The sequence below is a fragment of the Camelus ferus genome, chromosome 13, assembly GCF_009834535.1.
Source record: "Camelus ferus isolate YT-003-E chromosome 13, BCGSAC_Cfer_1.0, whole genome shotgun sequence".
Lineage (NCBI taxonomy): Eukaryota > Metazoa > Chordata > Mammalia > Artiodactyla > Camelidae > Camelus > Camelus ferus.
The window spans coordinates 51,841,132-51,863,134 of record NC_045708.1 but is presented as its reverse complement, the minus strand read 5'-3'; the positions used below and the strand labels follow the sequence as shown (position 1 = coordinate 51,863,134).

At 33.7% G+C, this 22,003-nt stretch overlaps 1 protein-coding gene and 1 pseudogene across 1 annotated transcript in view; one reads left to right on the top strand and one right to left on the bottom strand.

Annotated features, from left to right (window-relative positions):
• The window catches only part of LRRC7 (leucine rich repeat containing 7), a 414,541-nt gene that overhangs the window by 334,226 nt on the left and 58,312 nt on the right, over positions 1 to 22,003 (bottom strand).
• The window catches only part of LOC102509210, a 39,168-nt pseudogene continuing 19,221 nt past the window's right edge, over positions 2,057 to 22,003 (top strand).

Genomic DNA, 22,003 nt, shown 5'->3' with positions numbered 1-22,003 from the left:
GGAGAGAGACAGACACTATGGTGCGGGTGTTTAAGTCAAGAATTTAAAAAACTAGACTCTTGTTTTAATACAGAAGTTTAACTCTTAAATAACCTCTTCTATAATTTTGGAATTTTATATTAATATTAAAAATTTTCTGTGGATGGGATGTTTTAAAAATCAAGTACTGTATGGTCAATCATAATTTTTCCAAACCCCAAGAGCAGTCATTCTTAATTGGGAATAAATCAAATAACTACAGTTGGTATGGGAGGGAGGTAACTTTCCAGGTAGCAATCCCAGCTACCCTTTCTATTGGGAAAAACAGAAAGGGGCATCTTTTTATCTTGGAAAAATGAGAAATGTTGATCTAAAATTCTACTGGGCACTTAACAGCATCCCCTTCAATGTACTAAAAATATTCATGTTTACTTATCTTGTATTTAGTTACTGAGAGCCTCAACTATCTGAATTATAGCTGAGACTATGCAAGGAAGCCAATAACAAACAAAAATAAAACCTCTTAACCTTATAACAACAAACTTTTTTTCTGAGACTCAAATGAGATTATACATGTAAAATGCTCACAGGAGTCCTTGGTGCTCAGAAAGCCATCAGTAAATTCAAGCTAATTTTATTATATTACAGTATCAATATTTGTAGTTATGGTATTTAAATATGAGAAAAATTTAAATTATATTTACTCCATCTTATTGACAAAGGTAAAGAAAAGTGTATACAATGGTCAGGAAAATGTCTGTCAAATATTGTTCAATAAAATGAATGCTGAGGCTTAATAATCTAGTTTCAATTAATAAACTAATAACCAAAATGTATTGAGAATGTATGATTACAGGAATTATGTAACTCATTTTCTCTTCACGGTAACTCAGTGAGGTCACCATTTCATAGAGGAGAGCATGCCTTGCTCAAGGTCATTCACAGCTAGAAAGTGGTGGAGCCAAAATTTGAATTCGGGCTATCTGGCTCGAGAGCCCATGCTATTAACCAAGAGAACTGGACAACCTGTCTTTTAAAACTAAAACTTACTGTACTTACATAATGACTATATATTATTTAACCTTCCAAACACCATTATGGGGTGCCATTTTTCCCCTTGAGAAAAACCCCATTTCCCAATTATTCTGGAAAGTGAAAAGTTACTGTAACACAAGAGGTTAACCTGGGGGAAGCATTGTTCAGTTAATTAATGGTGGACTCTGGAATTTGTGGATCCTGTGGATCTGTGGGTTACCATAGGTATTCACTAGACCAGATTATCAACTCCGGAGAGCAGAAACTGAGCCATGTGCACTACTAGCCATGTGCACTGTCTATCAAAGTGGTTAGGACAATCAGCACTCAATTTGATGAATGTTAAACCAAGACTGGCATAAGTTTTTGATAACCAAAGACCTGGATTTTAAACTACAATGCATTATTTCAGAGGAAGTGTCACCTGAAAATATATGTCAGTCAACAAGACAAAGTTACCATTCCACATAATGGGAATTAAACCAACTACCGCATTGCCTCAAAGAACATTAGTCAAGCCTAGTGCTGTAAGCTCATACAAAAGACATTTTCTATTTTCAAGATAACTCATCAGACCTTGTTAACATTATTGAAACACCTGCAGTTTTGTTCATGTTACTGTATAGCTTATTATTATTACAAAAGCCATTAGGTCAACCTGATAGTTAATATATTATCTCATAAATTGAAGAACTCAAATTTTTAGCAATTCTTAGAGCAATGTTTGAGGGTAAAATTTCAAAATTTGACAAGTAAGTAGAAATGTTTCCATTTTGGTGGTTATTGTACTGTGAATGCCTTAAATTCTTAAAAGCATTCTAGTAGATATCCTTGTACCCTTCTCCCCTCTGTTTCTAATAAAGCCTCAATTTTATTCAAGGTAGTAGGTCCCAAATTCCTTTGACTCTAGGGGTGGTAACGTGACCAGCGCTGGCTGAAGTTCTGTAAGCCAAGGGGTTTCTGGGAAAGCTCTTTAAAAGTGTTGGCCTTATCTCTGTGTCTCTTCCCTTTGCCCCTTCCCTTCTTCCTGACTGTGGTAGAGATGGCACATGCAAACATGCAGGCAATAGGCAGGGCAAAGTCACATGGCTGGGTAGACAGCTGGAAAATGCTGAGGTTTCCGGTGGCATCTCCAAGCTACTTCACTGGCCTGATAGTTACAGTGGAGGTAAGTATAGAAAAATAACACACACACTAGTTTAAGTCATTTTGGGGGATTTATGCTACTAGCAATTGAGTGTAACTCATAACTTATACAGATGTCTTTTAGTAATAAATGTATTCAAGCATATGTATAAAATCTGTGAATTCCTTTATTTAACTCTCTTTAATATTTATTGAGTAGAAATTTATCATAAAAATCTGTGCAAGTTCACAGCTTTCTCAATATGCCTAACTTGCTCTAGGGGTTTATTTGCTCATTGGCCTGATGAGACCAATTAGCTCTGAGATATGGAATACTGCACCATCTTAGAAGAAAGCCTCAATTATGATGAATGGCAGCAGGGTACACAAACTGAAGCCAATCTGTTTGAAATACTGACCAGCATAATCTGGTATGGGTAATTCTGACAATTTATCATCAATACATGTATTTCTTTATTAATTTCATTTCTGAGAAGTACAGCCCATTTATGTTATTAAAACAATTTATCACTTATTAATAGTGAATACATGGCAGGCAAGTTGCCATATGTGCTATTAGCTTGTCTTAACTTTTCTCTCACTTGTTTGCAGAAGAAAATGTAGTGCAGCTTCTCTTGTCGCCCACCAGCAGCTATTATTTATTTAAAAATAAACCTATAATGCATAAAAGTACATTGGGCAAGGGTTCAGAAATGACTTTTTTAAATTGAAAAATTAGACTCTCTGTGTTAAGAATGATAACTTTGCTTTTCCAATGAGCATCACTACATAAGTGCACTGTTGGTAAGCATCGTAAGGTCTGTTTGGTACATACTCTGTGATAACATTGGGAATTTAAATAAGGGTTGTTGTTTCTTCTTATTACAACTCTTATTTTGGAAGCAAGTATCTATTAGGAACTTATATTGGAATAACCACAATTAAGATATATCTTTTCTCATTTGGATTTATTTAAATAAAAAGGTAAAGAGATCATCAGTTTACATTTTAATATTTCATCAAAAACTGTTTTTTTTAAATTTTATACATAAAGGTTTGTTTTTTTGTTTTTTGGTGTTTTTGGGCTAAGATGAAGAAGAAGATGTACTAAAAGAGAAGTGAAATGACAACCTAACTAAACCAGTGACATAAATTTAAAACTTCCACATTTTGGGGTATTTATGCTGCTATATTTTGATATTTTTATCCTGTTTCTAAGATTAATATAGAGTTCTTAATACCATGTCTTTGCTTTTCCCTCTGTTCTTGACTTTTAAATAAATTACCCAGTTTAGCTTTTCTGCTGCTGCCTTTTAAAATAACTCTAGTAGATGCTTTACACTGACACATGTTATTGGATTTTCAAAATTCCATTATGACGGAAAGGGATGCATAATTTGGTCTCAACTACAAAGAAAGTGAGAGGCAACTTTCTTTCAAATTTTAATTTTTTTTTCTAAATCAGTATTATAGCTAACTTGTAAACTAGGTTAAACTTGCTTGGAAAACAACTTTAGGTATTTTTATTTCTTTAAATAGATTTGTACATTTGAAACTATATATGAACCATCTGAATAAAATATTAAAAAGTTACCTTTATGTCTTTAAGTTTGTTCCAAAATCTAGTTATGTTTAGGTAGTACCTCTGGCTTGTCAACTGATTAGAAAGAGTTGACATTCATCACTTATTTTTATGATCTAGATGTGCCAGACTGTCTTAGGGGATGATTTAGCTCGAGGCTTCGGTCCACAATTCTTGAACTGACATTTATACTTGTCATCACTGCTGTAGCTTTCATATGAGGAAAGCATTCCTATCTATGGCAGCTATAATCGAATGAAAAATGTGCTGAAATATACCCATTAAATCAGGTAAGCCATTGACAGTGCCAATGTAAATGATGCTTGAGATATGCTCCCAAATTCTGCCAACGTGTGCCTGCAAATCTGAAACACTCAGAGTGCATTTAAAAAAAAGAATGAAAATTTTCAGATTGTAAGAAATTGCACAGCATTCATAAGGTTTAGAAACACTAATTGAACACAAAGCTTACAGGCATGCGTGTATCAAACAAAGACTTCACAGACAGCCCATAATGGGTGCTTAAGAATATTTGCTATGTATATAAAATGATGTATTCCTGTATAATAAATGACATGATGCTTAGCGCTTTTTATTAGAAAGCTTTTTGAGAATATGCCAAAGCTTTTATAAAAAAAAATAAATTTGCTCTCTTTTTAGGAGGAAGAAATAGAATTCACAGTAAAGTAATGGGAAGAATTTGCCTTGAAGGAAAAAACACAAAATAAATATAGAATAGTATTTTTACTGTTGTGCTATATCCTTGAATTTCATTTGCAGATAGTCCCACCAACTTTAACATTTTGTTTGGGAATATTGATAGATTTTCTTACTGTATCTTGTAATCTCTTACTGCATGCTTGCCTGTGCACAGAAGATTCATATCTGTACTTGTATCATACAAGGAGGATGAACTCCTTGAGGAGTGAGTGTCATCTCCACATGACTATCACTGAGGCCCAAGAATTATCCTATGAGTTAGTCTCTTTTGAAATCCGCCTTATTCTCTAAGTCATTCTTATCAGCTTTCCCCAGGCCCTACAGTCAAGTCTAGGGCTAGCCTGCAGTATAAACTGGGCAGTTTGCTAATTGCACAAGGGTCTTTGGGTTAGGAAGACTGTTCACCAAACCATATGCTCCTGCATGGAGTTGCATCTGAATGGAGGAAGGGGAGTCTCCTTTCAGTTAGCACAAAGGTGGCATATGGGCTAGTGGTGTCTTTGCTGACATCTGTCCTAGAGTGTTTCTGGAGCTTTCTGAATTCCTCCCAATCTCCACTCTTACTTTCTTCCAACTCTATTGTCCAAAGATAGCAGAGATTATTTAGATGAATATAACTATCACTCTTTTAACAGTTTGATGGTTCCTCTTATCCCTAAAATTTAATGAAATTTTATATGTCACACAAGGTCCTTCAAAATTTGAAGCCCATCAACCTTTCCAGCATTCCTTCCCATTTCTCCATAGTCCTGCAAGTCTGCCTAGCATCTAGGTTAGGCAAAGCAAATGGATCATTACTCACTTCCCAGAGCAAAAACTAATATTTTTTCCCTTTCAAAATTGGGAAATATAATTAATATAATAACAAATAATAAAATAATATCATAACAACTAACAATTCTGGAGTATTCACTGTGCAAAGGCACCATTCTAAACACTTTATGAGGCAAAGTAGTTACTATTACTATTCCCATTTTGCAGATGAGTAAATTGAGGTACAGAGAAGTAAAGTAACGAACACGGTATCATGCAACTAATAAGTGGTGGAGCCAGGATTTGAAGAGTACAGATAGTAAGGCAGAGAATCTAAGAATATCTGTAAGCTCACATTCCAATAAAAATAACCTCTAAGAAAATGGAAAATCTTGAAAAACTACAACTCAAGATCGCTCACAAATCTTTACCTCTGTGTCAGCACTACCATTTTTTTCAAAATAATAATAATAATAATATAATCTCAACATTTTCTGGTGGCTTTCTATAATCCATAGAGACAATATCTCATGTATGAATTTCCATAATGCACAGAAACAGCATCCCCTTCAAATATATACTTTGTGCTGTCTAGAACATGTCTCAACAGCTGGAAAGTTCTGTGAGGGCAGGGTCCACCTCTGTCTTGTTTTCTGCTATTAGCCCAGTATTTAGTATAGGTCTCACCATGCAGCAGGAAAACCACAATTTCTTATTGAATCATTAAAGTTCCTTGAAATAAATGGGACAAGCTTTAAAAAGAATTTTCATCTTAGCTAAAAGTATTTTCATTTGTATTCTAGAGAACCTTAAAAATTCACTGAATTTTATAATCTAACCTGCGACAAGTTAGTATGCTGGATACTTAACAAATAGTCATGAATTCCCAGATGATTCAACTATGTATTAACATTTGGGGAAAGATGTCAAGATGTATTTCTTTGAACGAATGTAACCTGACTGTTTCAGTCTTTCTGAAGCAAATTTTGTATGAAGTTTTTGACTAGTGGTTTTTATTCCTCTCTAGAATTGATGGAATTTCCCCAAATGATTAGCTCATTTACTATTAATTTTTGTAAGTATGTAAAGGAATGGTAAAATCAGTTAATGAAGAAAGGTTTCAAAGTCCTTAAGTTTTTCTTCTAGTGGTTTTTATTTAACATTGAAAAAGAAATCCACAGCTTTGTTGACAATTCAGAAACCTAATCAGTGGAGGCCAGTAAGAATGGAAGCCACTATCACCTGCCAATTCAACCATGGCTCCAACTTCTTTAAAAACTAAACCCCAATTTGGTTTGAGAGAGTGATGTGCTTAGTCCCAGGGTATGAACAATGCCTTTTAAAGCAAATCACATGAATCTAATTCTTTCCCAGGGTCTCCTTAGATGTGAGCATGTGAATTGATTCTGGCCTATGGGTGGTAAGATTATTAAGAGGTTTCTGGGAATTGCATTCCTTCCCATAGAAACAAAAAAAAAATCCTCTTTCACGCCAAATCCTTCTTTCTTGTAGGGGTACTTGGAACTGAGGAATCCATTTGAGACCTGAGATTCAGAAAGGCCAAGAGAACCATACAGTTCTGAACCTGTTAACCTAAGAAACAAACCCTAGAACCTCCTACATTTAGACTTCTTGCTGAAGTAGTTTAAGCCCTTGTTTGGCATCTTTTGGCTAAGGAAGAGTATACCAAAAATCACATATATCCTAGCAACTAAAAGCAGAATGAACTTTAAACCAGAAATGTACTGACTTTGTAAAAAGAAAAATAAACTAAGTATATGTTGTACAGAGAAAAAAAATGTTGGGAGTAGATATAACTGTATTCAATGTAAATTCAAAAGGAAATCATGTTCACTAAATTTTTATTATAGATAATTTCAAACTAGTAAATCCTCCATGATCAACAGAAGTATGTAAATTACAGTGATGCCTGCCTTGCATTTCTTCATTATTCTATAAATATTTATTGATAATATGTCAGGCACAGTTCTGGTTGCTGAGCATATAGAGGAGAATAAAGCAGCAAAGATCCCTATTCTCTTGAGCTAATTCTAGTGGCTAGGAGGTGGAACTGAGCACCAGGCACACAGTTAGAAACTACAAGAGCTGTCCTATTCATGAGACATGGAGTAAGCTAGTGTGGCTTTTTAATTTGGCTTGGGGATGTGACACATTCACCATCCACAGTGGTAACAGAAAATTAAATTAAATTAAATTAAAGAGTCATGAAAAATTGATAGCCTGAGCCTGTGAATCAAGAGGAGTTGGGGTCACTCTAATCATGTTTGGTCTTCAACCTGGGACAATACATTTATCAACATGAAAATAATGACCCTTACAGTGTCCTGGCAGATGTAAATGCAAAACTGCACCATAGAGGGCAGTCTGCCATCCAGAATGGCTGGGACAGTGGAATTCCTGTGGAAAGCCTTACTTCAACGGAAAATAAACTCAAAACCTAACATTATTGACTCCAAGAAGAAACTATCCACCATGTGACAGCTCTGCTAACCAACAAATGGCACAATTTGGCACAGTATCTATCACTCTACAAGACTGACAAATAATAGAAGCTGTAGAATGAGAATTTTTTTGGTGTTCAGAGATATAAAGGAATAATTATACTCCAGAAAGCAAGTGTGTGTGTATCTAAAATATATCTAGTTAACTAACTAGCTATCTCAGGTGGATTTGGAAAAGGAACAAATAGAAATTAAATGTATAGCCTCTGAAATAAATAAAACAACCACATAAAGGCTAAGCAGCAGAATAAAACCAACCGAAGAGAAAACTAGTACATTATAAGGCTGTCCTGAAATACTTCCCCATATGCAGCATGTAGATGAAAGCAGATGAGAAATATAAGAGAAATATTAGAAGGCACGCATGATTCTGTATAGTTAATATACATATAATGGGATTTTGAAAAGGGGAGAATGAGGTAGAATCAGTTTTCAAAGAACTTACAGAGCTTTTTCCAGAAGTAAATAAATATATAAGCTACAAACGGAAGGAGACCACAAGTTTCGAACAAAATAAATAAAAACAAATCAACACCTAAATAAGTCGCAGTGCAAATACAAAACATTAAACAAAAAGATAAGGTCTTATAAAAGGATAGTTAGAATGGTAGCAGGCTTCTCATGAACAAAAGTGGCAGCCAGAATTAAAATACCTTCAGTGTTGGAAAAAGTAGGTGAAAACTTAAAATTTCACTTCACCTACACTGTTCTAACATTCAGGACTGAGAGCAAAACAAAGGCATTTTCATTAAAAAGTTGAGATTCTTCTGCTTCACAGAATCTTTAAAGATACACTGTAAGAAGAAAGCTAAATTTGGTAGGTGATGGAAGGAAAAACAACTGGTCGGCAAAGAAATTAGTAAAATATATTGGTAAATTAAACCAGCGCTGAACTTAAAAATTAAATAAGACTAACTTAGTAGCTTTTAAAGTTAATAATAGAACTAAAATGCTAGACAATGAGAACATGGGGAATTACAGAACACTTATTCTATTGTTTTTTCCATCTCAACCAAATCCTACCCTATAGCTTTCTCCTTCCATTCTTATAGGCCACAACTCATCAATCAGTATTTGCCAACGATTTCTACTTCATGTTTCAATCTTTGTCTTCATAGCTAATTTGTGATATGCTTACAGAGCCTGCATTACGGACACTAGTTAGATTAGAAAACAATGACATTGAATTTGGAAGTCAACACTTATCTTTCATTACGGCAGGAAACTACAAAGCCAAATATGGCTAATTCTCTCATATCTTGTTTTATATTAGAGCTATTCTAAACGTCACATATGTACCACATGCTGTTAAAACTGAACTATGATGGATTTGCTAATTTACACTGTATTATTGCTTTATTTCAAAAAGATGAAGAAAAATGTAAAACAATGGCTTAAGTGAAAATCTATGCAAAAATAGTCATCAGGCCCTCAAATCTTTTTAAAAATATCTCTAAGCAGACGAAAAAATTACATAAAATAATCATAGGAAGCTCTAGCACTTTAATAGCAATTCTAAATTATTGTTGTAGCTACAAAAATGAAATAAAAAATGTACAGCATGCGTCATCTACACTACACTTCTGTTTTAAAAAAGGGAGCAGAAGTGCCAGACTAATTCTAAGTCTGCAGTCCAATTGGTCATTGTGTAAATTTCTAATCATTCATGTAAATAATATGCTGTCCATAATCGTTGAATGTCAGTGATGTATCATTCCTAACAAACTATTATAAGTTATTCACTATAAGTTCTGAAACTTAATATAATATGGTCTTTGACCTTGAGGATTCTGCCACCTGGGGCAAGAGTAAAAATTCCCATTAAATTTTAAATGTTTACTGGAAAAAATCTTTTGGGCACCAAGATTTATCACAGCTCTAAATTAAAAACATTGGGATCTTTTATAGTATGATCATTATAAAACCTGATCACTAATTGAATTATGGTATTATGAAAGCATAATGACACTTTTTGTAATTTCTATTCTTTAAAGACATATTTCTTCATTAAACATCTAGTTATTTATTACAGAATATTTTTGAAAAGAAGTAGCAGAGTGCAGTGGCTAAGATCATGTGCTCTGGAGTCAGATGGCCCGTTTTCAAATAGCAGTTCAAACACTGATTAGCTGAGTGACCTGGATGTTACTTGGGCTCTGTGCCTCACTTTCCTGATGCATAAAAAATGGAGAACAATGGAAAACATGAAGAAAATTTCCTGAAAGTTGAACAAGTAGAGAAAAAAAATTAGAGATATCAATTTTGATGGTTAAGTATCTTGACTTGCTGAAATTCCAGAAAGAACACAAAAATGGAGCAAAATTATAAAAAAGACAATGCCATTTTGCAGAACTGAAGGTCTGAGCCTCGATGTTGTGAAGGCCCACCATTGTGAATAAATATTTTATGATATTTAATGCTATAGTAAATGCAATTTTTAAAATTTTCATTTTGGAAAGTTTTGTTGCTAGTGTATAGAAATGCAATTGATTTTCTGCATATTGAACGTATATATTTTGAACTTGCTAACTTTACTTGGTTCTAGTAACTGCTTTATATATTCCTTTGGGTTTTCTATAATATCAGTCATGTCATCTGTGATTTAAAAAAAGGATTTTACTTCTTTTCCAAACTTTACTGCAGTAGCTAGAAACTCCAGTACATGGTTAATACAAGTCACGAGAGTAGATAGTCCTGTTGTGCTTCCCTGTGTTAGGGGAATATATTCAATTAATTATCAAGTAAAATGTTAGCTGTGGATTCTCATAGGTACTCTAATTAAATGGAGAAAGTTCTCTTGTATTCCAGAAGTGCTAAGGATTTTTATGATTAAAGGGTATTGCATTTTGTCAAACACTTTTTCTGAACCTATTGAGATGGTCATATGATTTCTCTCCTTTACTCTGTTAATATGGTGATGACTTAAATTTGTGAATGTTAAGCCTCAGATAATCTCACTTATTCGTGGTGTATTCTCATTTTTATATATTGCCAGATTCAATTAGTAACACTTTGCTAACAATAAGAATATCGAAGATCTGAGCATCATTCTTAATCACTTTAATCTTATTGACATTTATGGACTATTACACCAAAAAACTGCAGAATACATATTCTTTTTGGATGCACATTCCAAGATAAATCAAATATAAGGCAATGAATGAATAGAATCTTCTAAGGTTAAAAATTTTGCTTTTCTAAATACTACTTTAACTGCATCCCATAAATTTGGGTATATCTTTATTCAGTTTGAAATATTTTCTAATGTTTGTAATTTCTTTTTCACCCATGGGTTACTTTTAAATGTGTTTATTTAACTTCAAATATTTAGGGGTTTTCTAGTTTAAAAAAGAAAGAACAACTTCTAATTTAATTCCACACTAATCAGGGAACATACTCCTTGGGCCAACAAAAGGGATTACATAGCCTTTTTCCCAAGACAAGGAAGAGGAAGTTTCCAGAACAATTACATAACTTTGAGATTTCTGTAAACAATTTCTATTAATCTGACATTAATCCTTCCACTTGTTGAGTAAAGAGAGCAAATAAATTGAGAGTAACAGTAGAACATAAAGAGAATTTGGGGTAGTTTAGGCACATCTACCACTTGGCCTAGCAAGGAACAAGCTATGGCTAATCAACCAAATATACATTATTCATCATTAGGAAAGAGAAGCTGAAGTGCAAAATAATGTGGCCTATACCTTTAAGAGAACAGCTGAGGGAATCTGGAGAAGGAGCTTAGCAGGGACTTCTAATATACAGGAGTAGAGGCATGAAGGACCAGCCTCTATCTACCAGCTCCTCTGCAGACAGTAATACCTATGCCTCCAAAGAAAGGTAGCAATGAACATCCTCCACCAGAAAGCATTGACAGAAGATGACACGTGGTAACAGTCACCTCAGGTCTTTGATAGGGACCAGGTCAGTGAGAGGAACTTGTCCTTTTCCTCTCTCTTCCAGGACCAACACAGAAGAGGAGAAGCTGTTTTAAAGAGGAGGAGGAGGAGGGGCAAAGGAGCAGATCATTCCTCTCACCTATTGAATTAAGAGACTTGCCTGCTTTCTTCTAGGAGAAGGGAGAGAAGGATTTGCCTTGTGATTGAAGTTTTAAACTAGATTGAAAACTCAAATATTAGAATCTGATGAGAAAATTATGCAGTCTACTGAAAATGTTTTTAAAAGGCAGGGGGCAGAATGTGGTTGAGGATAGTGACTAATGAGGGAGAAAAAAACCAGAAAAGTGATTTTTGAATCCCACTGAATTAAGACCGTTGAAAAGCAGGATTAATTACAAAGCAAGGTTTAATAAAAAAAAAAACTATGAAAAAGTGTGGGAAAGTGGTATGGGAATACAAAGAGAAAAAAGATCACTTTCCACTTTGACATAAAGGAAAATAGTGTACAAAATTGAAAACACATAATTACATGACCTTTTGAGAGAAGAAACAGCTAAATCATCCTTGTTTTTACAAGGCATTTAACTAAAACTTTATAGATACTCTCCCATGTAATTTTCATCAACCTTGTTTCACCCATTTAACAGATGAAGAAATGGAGGAAGCTCAGAAAGCTGAAGTGACGAAGTAATTATGCCTTTCATTGGAAATGGCAAAATAAGATTTGTACACTCATGTGACAGATTTTACACTGTACCTCTTGTTATTGTATATAATTTGTATACAAAATTAAGAAAGACGTGTTTCAAATTAAGCTATGTCATTAATCACTGTTAGTTATTTAGTTTGCGACTATTTTTAGTACATATAATGAACCAAGGTAGATGTTATGTCTTATACAGATGATTTACTCTCTTTTTTAAATCCTACAGACATTATATATATGACATATATCTCTCCACCTTGCGGGATGATTTAACACTATGTCACCCTCAAGTCCACTGACTGAATTGGATGCTCACCATGTAAGGACCATCCTAGAACTAACAGTCAAGTATTCGTTTGAAATGAAACTTCCCCTGAGGGCTCATTCTGGAGTGGTGTTAAGAGGCGTAGGACTAATCTAGGATAAGTGGTGGTACTCTTGGTACAGCATACCAATTAGCGGCAGACTGCTAAGCCAGTAAGCATGTCAAACTCTCCAGCGAGTTATTATCACTGCTATTAAGAAAAAAAAATCCAATGTGATCTACCACAAAAGGCACCGCACTATTTCTCATCTAATATATCAGGTTCTTGATAGGCTGAGACTTGCCACTTAAAATCTGCATTTTAAATAATTCTAAGAGAACATTCTAAGTACTAATTTCACACTATGTTGAATTTAGAGAATCTATTTTTTCTTTTAGGAAGTATGTAATTCATGTAATCGTGTACAATTTTCTTTGCTAATAGAAGAAAACAGATACAGACAATTCAAAAGTCATTGAGATTTAAATTAAGATAACATTAAATTTTCTTTTAACAGATTATTCTTCTAATGTAAATACACTTGCACTAATGTTAAGAAGGAAAAATCAACATGACTTTCTCTCTCTGTGTTTAATGATCCTGGGTGCAAGCATCTCTTTCTGTCCCAATGTTAAACAACATGGGAAAAAAACAGCTACAGTAACTTGTTTCAGGAAATAGTTGACATTGTAAGATGAAACGGTGAACTAAAACTAAAATCGTAGAATAGATAAACAAGATTATACTGTATAGCACAGGGAAATTTACACAAAACTGTTATGGTAACTAACAGAGAAAAAAATGTGACAATGAGTGTGTATATGTCCATGTATGACTGAAAAATTGTGCTGAACACTGGAATTTGACACAACATTGTAAAATGATTATAAATCAATAAAAAATGTTAAAAAAATAAATAAAACTAAAATCGTTTGCTAAAAATTAAATAGTAAACTAAAATAGTTTATATATCAAGCCTATCAGCGTATTTATTCATAAAGACCTTCAAGACCCTTGCCTAGCTATGCTCAACAATTCAAAGCTATTGTCATAAACTATCCAAAACCCAACCAGTTCCCTACCTTGCAAGATTCACCTTAAAATCTTCCAGCACAGGCCTTAAAACCCTATAAATATTTTCCCCAGACCTCTCTGTTCTATACTATTAAGACTTTGTCAAGATGATTTTCTCTAATTATTGTACTAGATTGACTACACTAAGTTTTATCTCAGCAACAAGTTCCTTTGCAAATTGACAGTAGACAATGTCTGGAAGTCTCCCTAAGGTCTAGTCAAGATATCCTAACTGCTGTGGCTCAAAACCCTTGACATGGAAGAGCCTCTCCCTTGTATTTCCTTGGATCTCCCACTCAAGGATGTCTCCAATTGTTATGGTGAGGAAGGTTCTTCCTTGGAATTGAGTCTGATTTTATTTAACACCTTTGTTACGGTATGATTCCTGTACAGTAAATCACACATATTTCAGATGTACAATTTGATGAGTTCTGATAGATGTATACACCTATGAAACCACCACCACAACCAAGATAGCTAACATTTCTGTAACTCCCCAAGAGGCACAAATTTTGAATTCCCAATTTATCCCTTCCCACCCCCTTTATCCCCTGGTAACCGTAAGTTTGTCCTCTATGTCTGTGAGTCTGTTTCTGTTTTGTAGATAAGTTCATTTGTGTCCTTTTTTTAGATTCCACATATAAGTGATATCATATGGTATTTTTCTTTCTCTTTCTGGCTTACTTCACTTAGAACTACAATCTTCAGGTTCATCCACGTCTGATTTCTTTTTAAAAACTTCCAACTGCCAAAAGAATATATGCCAGTTGCAGAAACTGGAATGACTACCATCAGAAGTGCTACACGTGATCATGACGCATCAAACAGAAGTATGGGTCTGGATTAACCAATACTAGACCATAATGGTCTATATCACAGTTTAGGATTCGAAATGACCAAATGAAGGTGACTAAAATCTACAAATGTACATCCTTGACATTGGGTTAAACAATGGTGAATGCAGGATTACTTCCTGTACCTAAATTAAGCAATACTGAGACAGTGCATACTTTCCTGTCCAATGGTACTATCAATAACAAACAAAACAAATTTGGTTGTAGTTCTAGTAAATACTTGATTTTGAAAGATAATTATGTGAGCTAACCAAAATTTTAATTTGCCAAGATTAATGTATTAACTTACTTCGTTATATCCTCCAATCCCAATTTATTCCTCTCCTTGCAAAGCCAGCCTTAAAATCTCACACAAGGCTCTTGAATCCCCCCAAAATCCTACCCTGACTTCCATGTTCTAAGACACTAATCAGATCCCCTCAAGGTGATGTTTTATCTTACTGCACTGGACTTAAGAAACTTAGCTTTGTTTCATCAACATGTCTCTAGCTTATCTTTTAATAAATTCTTTATCTTTTAAAAAGTTGGCATATTATAATTTATTCCATATAATTAAGTATAAATCACACAAAAGAAAGGAATATATCAGGAAATATGTTAGCTATTGGGAGAGGGATTACATGAGGTAAATAAATCACTAAAAGTAATTCACAGAATAGGTATCTACAAATAGTTATAAAAGGGAAGAGAGAGAGAGAAAGAGAACTAACATACTTTGGAAACCCATCTTGAGAAGGGGTTTGACACTTTACATATATTATCTCATTTAATTATCAAAACAACCCTATCGGTTTTCCAAAATTTTAGGCAAAGAAATAGAATCGATGAGATTAAACATCTTGCCTAAGCCACTATGTATAATTAGTGACAGAGGTGTGATAAGAAATCAGATCTTCTAACTACCAGTCCTGTATTACCATTTTCCTGCTCAGTTCTGCAATACTGAATTATTTATTTAGAAATAAACCTTAAGATTGTGAACAATATTAGTCCTTTAAATTTAAAATGTAAAAGAAATGACAATTCTAATGGGAAACATAAACAACTGCCACAGACTCAAGGAAGAATAGAAAATCCAAATTTATTTAGGACTATTAAAGACATTCATCCAGTAATTCAAAATCTATTCTCAACACACAAAATTAAACAGACACCACCTCAAAAACTTTCACTGAGCCTAGATGGTTTGGATAATCAAAATCTACCTTACACAAACTATTCTAGACAAATGAAAGAAAGGGAGGGAAAGTAAGAGAAAAGAGGGAGAGGGAGGGAAAACGGAAGGAAAATTGGGGAGAGGAAGGAAGAGAAAAGAATGTTTGCCAACTAATATGAAGTCACTGTAAACTTTACGTCAAAGAATAAGATAAGGGCAATATGAGAGAAGAAAATTAAGAGTCTAATTTCATTCATGAACATACTTGAAATATCATGAATAAAATATTAGCAAGCTAAATCCAGTCAGATATAAATATTTATATCTCTCATGATCAATAGAAGTTCATTCCAAGAATGTATGGTTGGTTTAACTTTAAATAGTCTATTATTGTAATATCCCCAGTGAACATATTGAAGGAGAAAAACCATATGAATACTTCAATAGGTGCAAAAAACTTTCAGGTGAATTTCAACTCCTAGTTTTTCATGTCTACAAACTAGTTTAAATACCAAAATTTCTTTCACCTGAAAAAGGTACCTACCCAATACCTTCAGCAAACATTGTGCTTAGTATTAAGCATCAGAAATATTTTCCCTACATTCAAAGACAAGCAAAAAATACACCAACTATCAACATTTTTATTTTACATTGTACTGGAGCACCTAAGCCCAAAGTAAGAAAACAAATAAATAAAAAATTCTAGAAGTTCTTTAGATAATCACAGCCTTTCTTCACCTATAAAATTTATCTCTGTTATCTGTGTGTGTGTGTGTGTGTGTGTGTGTGTTTGTGTGTGTAAAATCCTTTGGATCTGTAGGGATGTTAGATTTCACTTCTTCAGTTAGTTAAGAAAATTTCCTAAAATTTAACTGGACTTTACGCTCTCCTTTTGCCTCTTTAAAAAAAAAAAAATACAAGCTTCCTAACAGAAAAACTGTCATATACCAGGAACAGAAAAAGTATTCAATAGATTTAGAGTAGAACAAAAGTAGAATCATATACGTGGTTGCATAGCCTGAAAACATGAATCTGGTCATTTTTTTTCCCCAAGAAATGCATAACTCTACACATTTTCTAGGTAGCATTGCACAGTGGGTTCTTTCAAATTAGGAAATTCAGCATTCATTCATTGCTTCAATCACTCAATAAATATGTCCTATACAAAGCCTACCATTTAAATGATGAATTAATACCATATATTAAGGGAACTTGTTTTAATCCACTTTTTAGTATCTATTTTCTAATCTTCATGATTTGTGGTTAAACAAACACTACACTATGCTCATTTTTACTAATCTAATACCCTCTGTTGGATTATTTCATATGTTGTCAATATTGACATATTTTTAATTGAGATATAATTGACATATAATATTGCATAAATTTAAGGTATATAGCTTATTGATTTGATACACTTACATACTGCAATATTATTATCATTCATAGCATTAACTAACTCCTCTATCAAGTCACATAATTAACATTTCTTTTTGGTGGTGAGAAAATTTAACATCTAGTTTCTCAGAAATCTTGAAGTCTATAATATAGTATTGTTGACTATAATCACTATGTTGTGCATTAGATTTCCAGAACTTATTCATCTTCTAACTACAAGTGTATACCATTTGATCATCTCCCCAATTCTGCAACCTCCCAGTTCCTAACTACCATTCTACTCTCTGTTTTTGCAGTTCACCCGTATGATTACACATACAAGCAATATCATATAGTGTTTGTCTTTCTCTGTCTGACTTATCTCCCTTAGCATAATACTCTCAAGGTCCATGTTGTCACAAATGACAGGACTTCTTTCTTTCTTATTGTTGAATAATCTTCATATCTTCTTTATGCATTCATCCATTGACAGACACTTGCGTTGCTTCCATATTTTGACTATTGTGAATAACCTGTTAGAATGGCTATCTTCTAGAAGACTAGAGATGGGTATTGGTGAGAATGTGGAGAAAAGGGAACACTTGTACACTGTTAGTGGGAATGTAAATTGTTTTAGCCACTATGGAAAACAGTATGGAGGTTCCTCAAAATATTAAAAATAAAACTATCATATTATCCAGCAATCCCACTTCCAGGTATATATTCAAATTAAATAAAAACAGGGTATTGAAAAGGTATCTGTACTCCCATGTTTACTGCAGCATTATTCACAATGGCCAAAATATGACATACTGTGTTTAAAATAAAAATGAGTAATATATGATGTATACCGTATTTTGATATTTATTTAGTTACACTAGTTTCATAGGTATTGCTGATTTTTACATACACACTATCAATTTTTTGATTGTTTTCTGTGAGCAAACATTATACATTATACTTTTGTTGTTATTATTTTAAAAATCCAGATGTGGAGATAACATTACAATATTGCTTGTAAAATAAATTCCAATAGAAAAAAATTCGATTATTTTCATTATACAAGTATTTCCAGTTGCAAAAAAAAGGGTAAAAATTTAGTAAATGTTTTTTGTCAAAAATAAAAAGTCACATTACTTGATTACCCATGCCATTTATGCTATTAGCTGATTTCTGTTTTTTCTTATTTTTATTATCTATTTTAGATTCTTATTATTGCTTTACCTCATTAATTCAGTGCACCAAAATGATTTTTTCATAATATATTCCATAATTATTTAAAAGTGGCTTTGATATCATTGTCTTCCTTTCAGTCTTTCAGTAAAGATTAATCATATTGACTCAGTTTAAAGCAAACACTAAAGTTATTTTAAATACTTGAATGTCAGACATTTCGCACTCCCTATTCTTCAATTTTCTTCTTCAGTCAGATTTTCCATTATATTTACTGCACTCTTCAGTCAAACCTCACCTATATTGTTAGATATATTGGTTTACTGTGATCATCCTTAAGCTTAAAAACCATAACCTGTCACATTCCCAGGGACTGAGATGCCAGTGGCTGCACCGTAACAGTTCCAAAGTATCCTAAGAGAGGTGATCACAGGAACTGTGGCCATACAACCAGAAAGCTAAGAGAGGAAAAGGTAATTTCAATCCTATGGACACACAGGAATAAGCCTCTATGGCTGTTTAATGTAATTCTTAGGTTGGTAGAGAGTGAGCCTTGCCTTCACCCCTCACCCAGAAAACATAAGATGAGTCAAAGTTTCAACAGAACCACAAATTAGGCATATTGAGCAATGTTATTCCAGGATCAAGAAGTAATTTTGTGATTCAGAGTATAGATAAAAATCTAACTGAACAGCTGGACTACATGGAAAAGCATGTATCGGCAACATCTTGAAATGACTATCTCAAAGATCTTTGTAGACTACACGATGAGTACATAAGATACTATCTAATGTTTTTAAAATCACAAAATGTATAGTTCATAATCATAAACCTTTATGTAATAAATATGGTATTAACATACAATCTGTAGAAATGTTAAAAACACACAAAAATAAAATAAATGGAATAATAATAGATATAACTCATTTTTTAGAATTTTTTTACAGAACAAGTAAGCAAAAAATAAATAAGTAATGAGATCTGAATACTACTATTGTTAATTTAATAGTTGCAAACTTGGTAAAAAATGGAAACTTCATTTCTAAGTAATGATGAACGATATAAAAGTACTGATCAGATATTTATTCAATATAGAAAATCCCAACAAATTTTCAAGTGCACAAATTGTAAATGCTCTATTTTTATGATTTAATTTCATGAAAATTATAAAGTAATAATACAAATTAAAAAGAAAGAAAAAATTCTCGACTATTTGGAAATTCTAAAAATACTTAACTCAGGCTATAGAGAACATTAATATGGGAACTTGAAACTAGTTAGCAAGATTGTAGCCTTAAAATTATTTATTTATTCATTAATCCCATATATATTCACTATTCAAGTCACTGAGGTTCAGTGATGAACAAGAAAAACACAGTCCTTGTTTGAATGGCTTACAGTTTTGTTGGGGAAGAAGGGATGGAGGCACTTACTCATTAACTTACACTCACTCCCTCATACACTCAATAAACCAGTAAGTTATCAAAAAATCAAAGGGGGAAATACCCTGAGAAAAGCTAGAACAACATATAATGATAAATAACAGTGCTTTGGAGTGCCAAAATATACAATAGTGAGACATAAAACGTAAAACTGTTGAAAAATAAAAGTTAGTAGAGTGGAATTTTACATAATAACTATGTAAAAAGATTAATCAAATGTATGCAAAATTAAGAATGAATGATACAGAAAATCTAAAGTAGTATAAGAGAACACTTAGCATTAAGTTAACTATTAATTCAACAAATATTTATAGACCATATAATAAATTTCAGGTAATGTGCTAGGTGTTGTGGATAAAACGGTGGGCAAAATTGATTGTTTTCTTTCCTTATATAGCTCAAAGTCTAGTGTGGGGGCTGCAGAAATTATCCAGGGAGATGAAATATTATGCAATAAGTACTGGGGGGACAGAGAGAAGGAATAGCTGCCCTGAGCACACCTGAAAATGGCCACTCACTCTGTCCTTGAAGCTCAAGGAAAAGTTATAGGAAGAAATGCATGGGGTTCTGCCAGAAAGAACAGCTTGCGAAAAGTCTGTAAGGTTAGAGGGAATACATTTTATTAGATAATCTAAACAAGATTAAGACCATCTGGTGGAGAGAGAAGACAAATATTAAGAAAGAAAAAAGAGGTTGTATTGAAAACAGAGGTCAATCAAAAAGTCTTTGTAAGCTATAATAAAGGTTTTGAATTTTAACCTTAGGTCAACAGGGGACCTTTGGAGTGGGGAGTAAGAGACAGACATGACCAGATTTAGGATTAAGAAGAACATTCTGGCTAGTTACAGAATCGAAAATAGATTATGAACATACAATGGGTTGAATTTCTTTATTAAGCACCTAAGCAGAGTCTAGTAAGATACAAATGTAAAGATGGGGGTTTTCGGGACAGGTGGTGGAAGAAGTATAAACAAACAAACAAAAAGAAGTATAAACAACACACTATTGCCTAAGTTAACAGAGTTCTTTATTGAGAGCTTTCTGACACCAGCTGAACTTTGATAACAAAATGCCATCTTCTCTCCCCTTCTCGGCTACTGCTGTCGGCGAAAAGCTATTTCAGGGCCTTAGGGAGAGCAAAAAAAAGGGAGAGTGGAGGGGCAGGCCCTTGGTATTCCTTAGTCCCTGGTCACAGTGATATCAAATGGGAGCTGGATCATCACCCTATCCCCAAATTATCAAAATACCGTCAAACTCAGAGATGATGATTGTCACTGCAAGACAGAGTATGTGTAAATGAGGAGAGATGAGGAGAGATGGTAAAACTCAGAGGGATACCAACAATTGAGAAATTTGAGTTAAAGGAGTATAAAGACTGAGAAGGAGTCAGAAAGCAAGGAACAAATGAAATGAGTAAGCTATGGTAGCATGTGAGACAGCAGGCAAGAGATTTTCAGGAAGTTGTGGTCACTGTAGCCATTATGGCCTTAGCAAGAGCAAGTTTAGTACAATGAAGAAGACAGAAATCACACTGCAGTAAATTAAGCTGTAACTGGGATTTTGAAAAGGACAAGTAACCAATGTAGACAATTCCCTTAAAGGGAGTGACTTTTGAAGCATGTGACCCAGGAGCCAGAAAGAAAAAGAGAAACAGATTTGACTACATAGCCAGTAAGCAATTTATAAGACAAATGGGATAAATACTTATAATACATATTTATAAATTTATAAATAGCTCCTAGAAATATAAAGATAAGGATTAAAGGGCACACACAGGCAACTAATAGAAAAAGAAACAGCCAATGAATACTTGAGAAGATGTCAATATCAGTACTGAAAAAATTAAAGCAACAAAGAACAATATTGAAATTCTAGATTAGCCAAAATTATTCATACATAGTAAAGGTGGCAAGTATAGGTAACTGGAACTGTGGGTGGGTTGGTAATTGTTACATACATTTTTTAAGGCAATTTGGCAGTAATTATTGAGATTTTGAACACTGAAATCCCATGACCCATCAATAGCAATCCTGTAGATCTATGCTACAGAAATATGTGCTAATTACAGTATTGTCTGGAATAGCACAATACTGAACAGTCCTTGATAGGAAAGTAGATAACCCTTTTTAGAAGATTTGCTGTGCACAGGAGGAGAGAAATAGATGGTAGACAGAGGGGACAGGGGATAAAGTAGCGGAAGGCAAGTTGTTTTTAATGGGAGACGCTTGTGGAAGATTAAATGAGGAAGGGAAGGAACAGAGAAAATGGGTTAATGGATGAGTGGTGGTAGAAGACAATGTA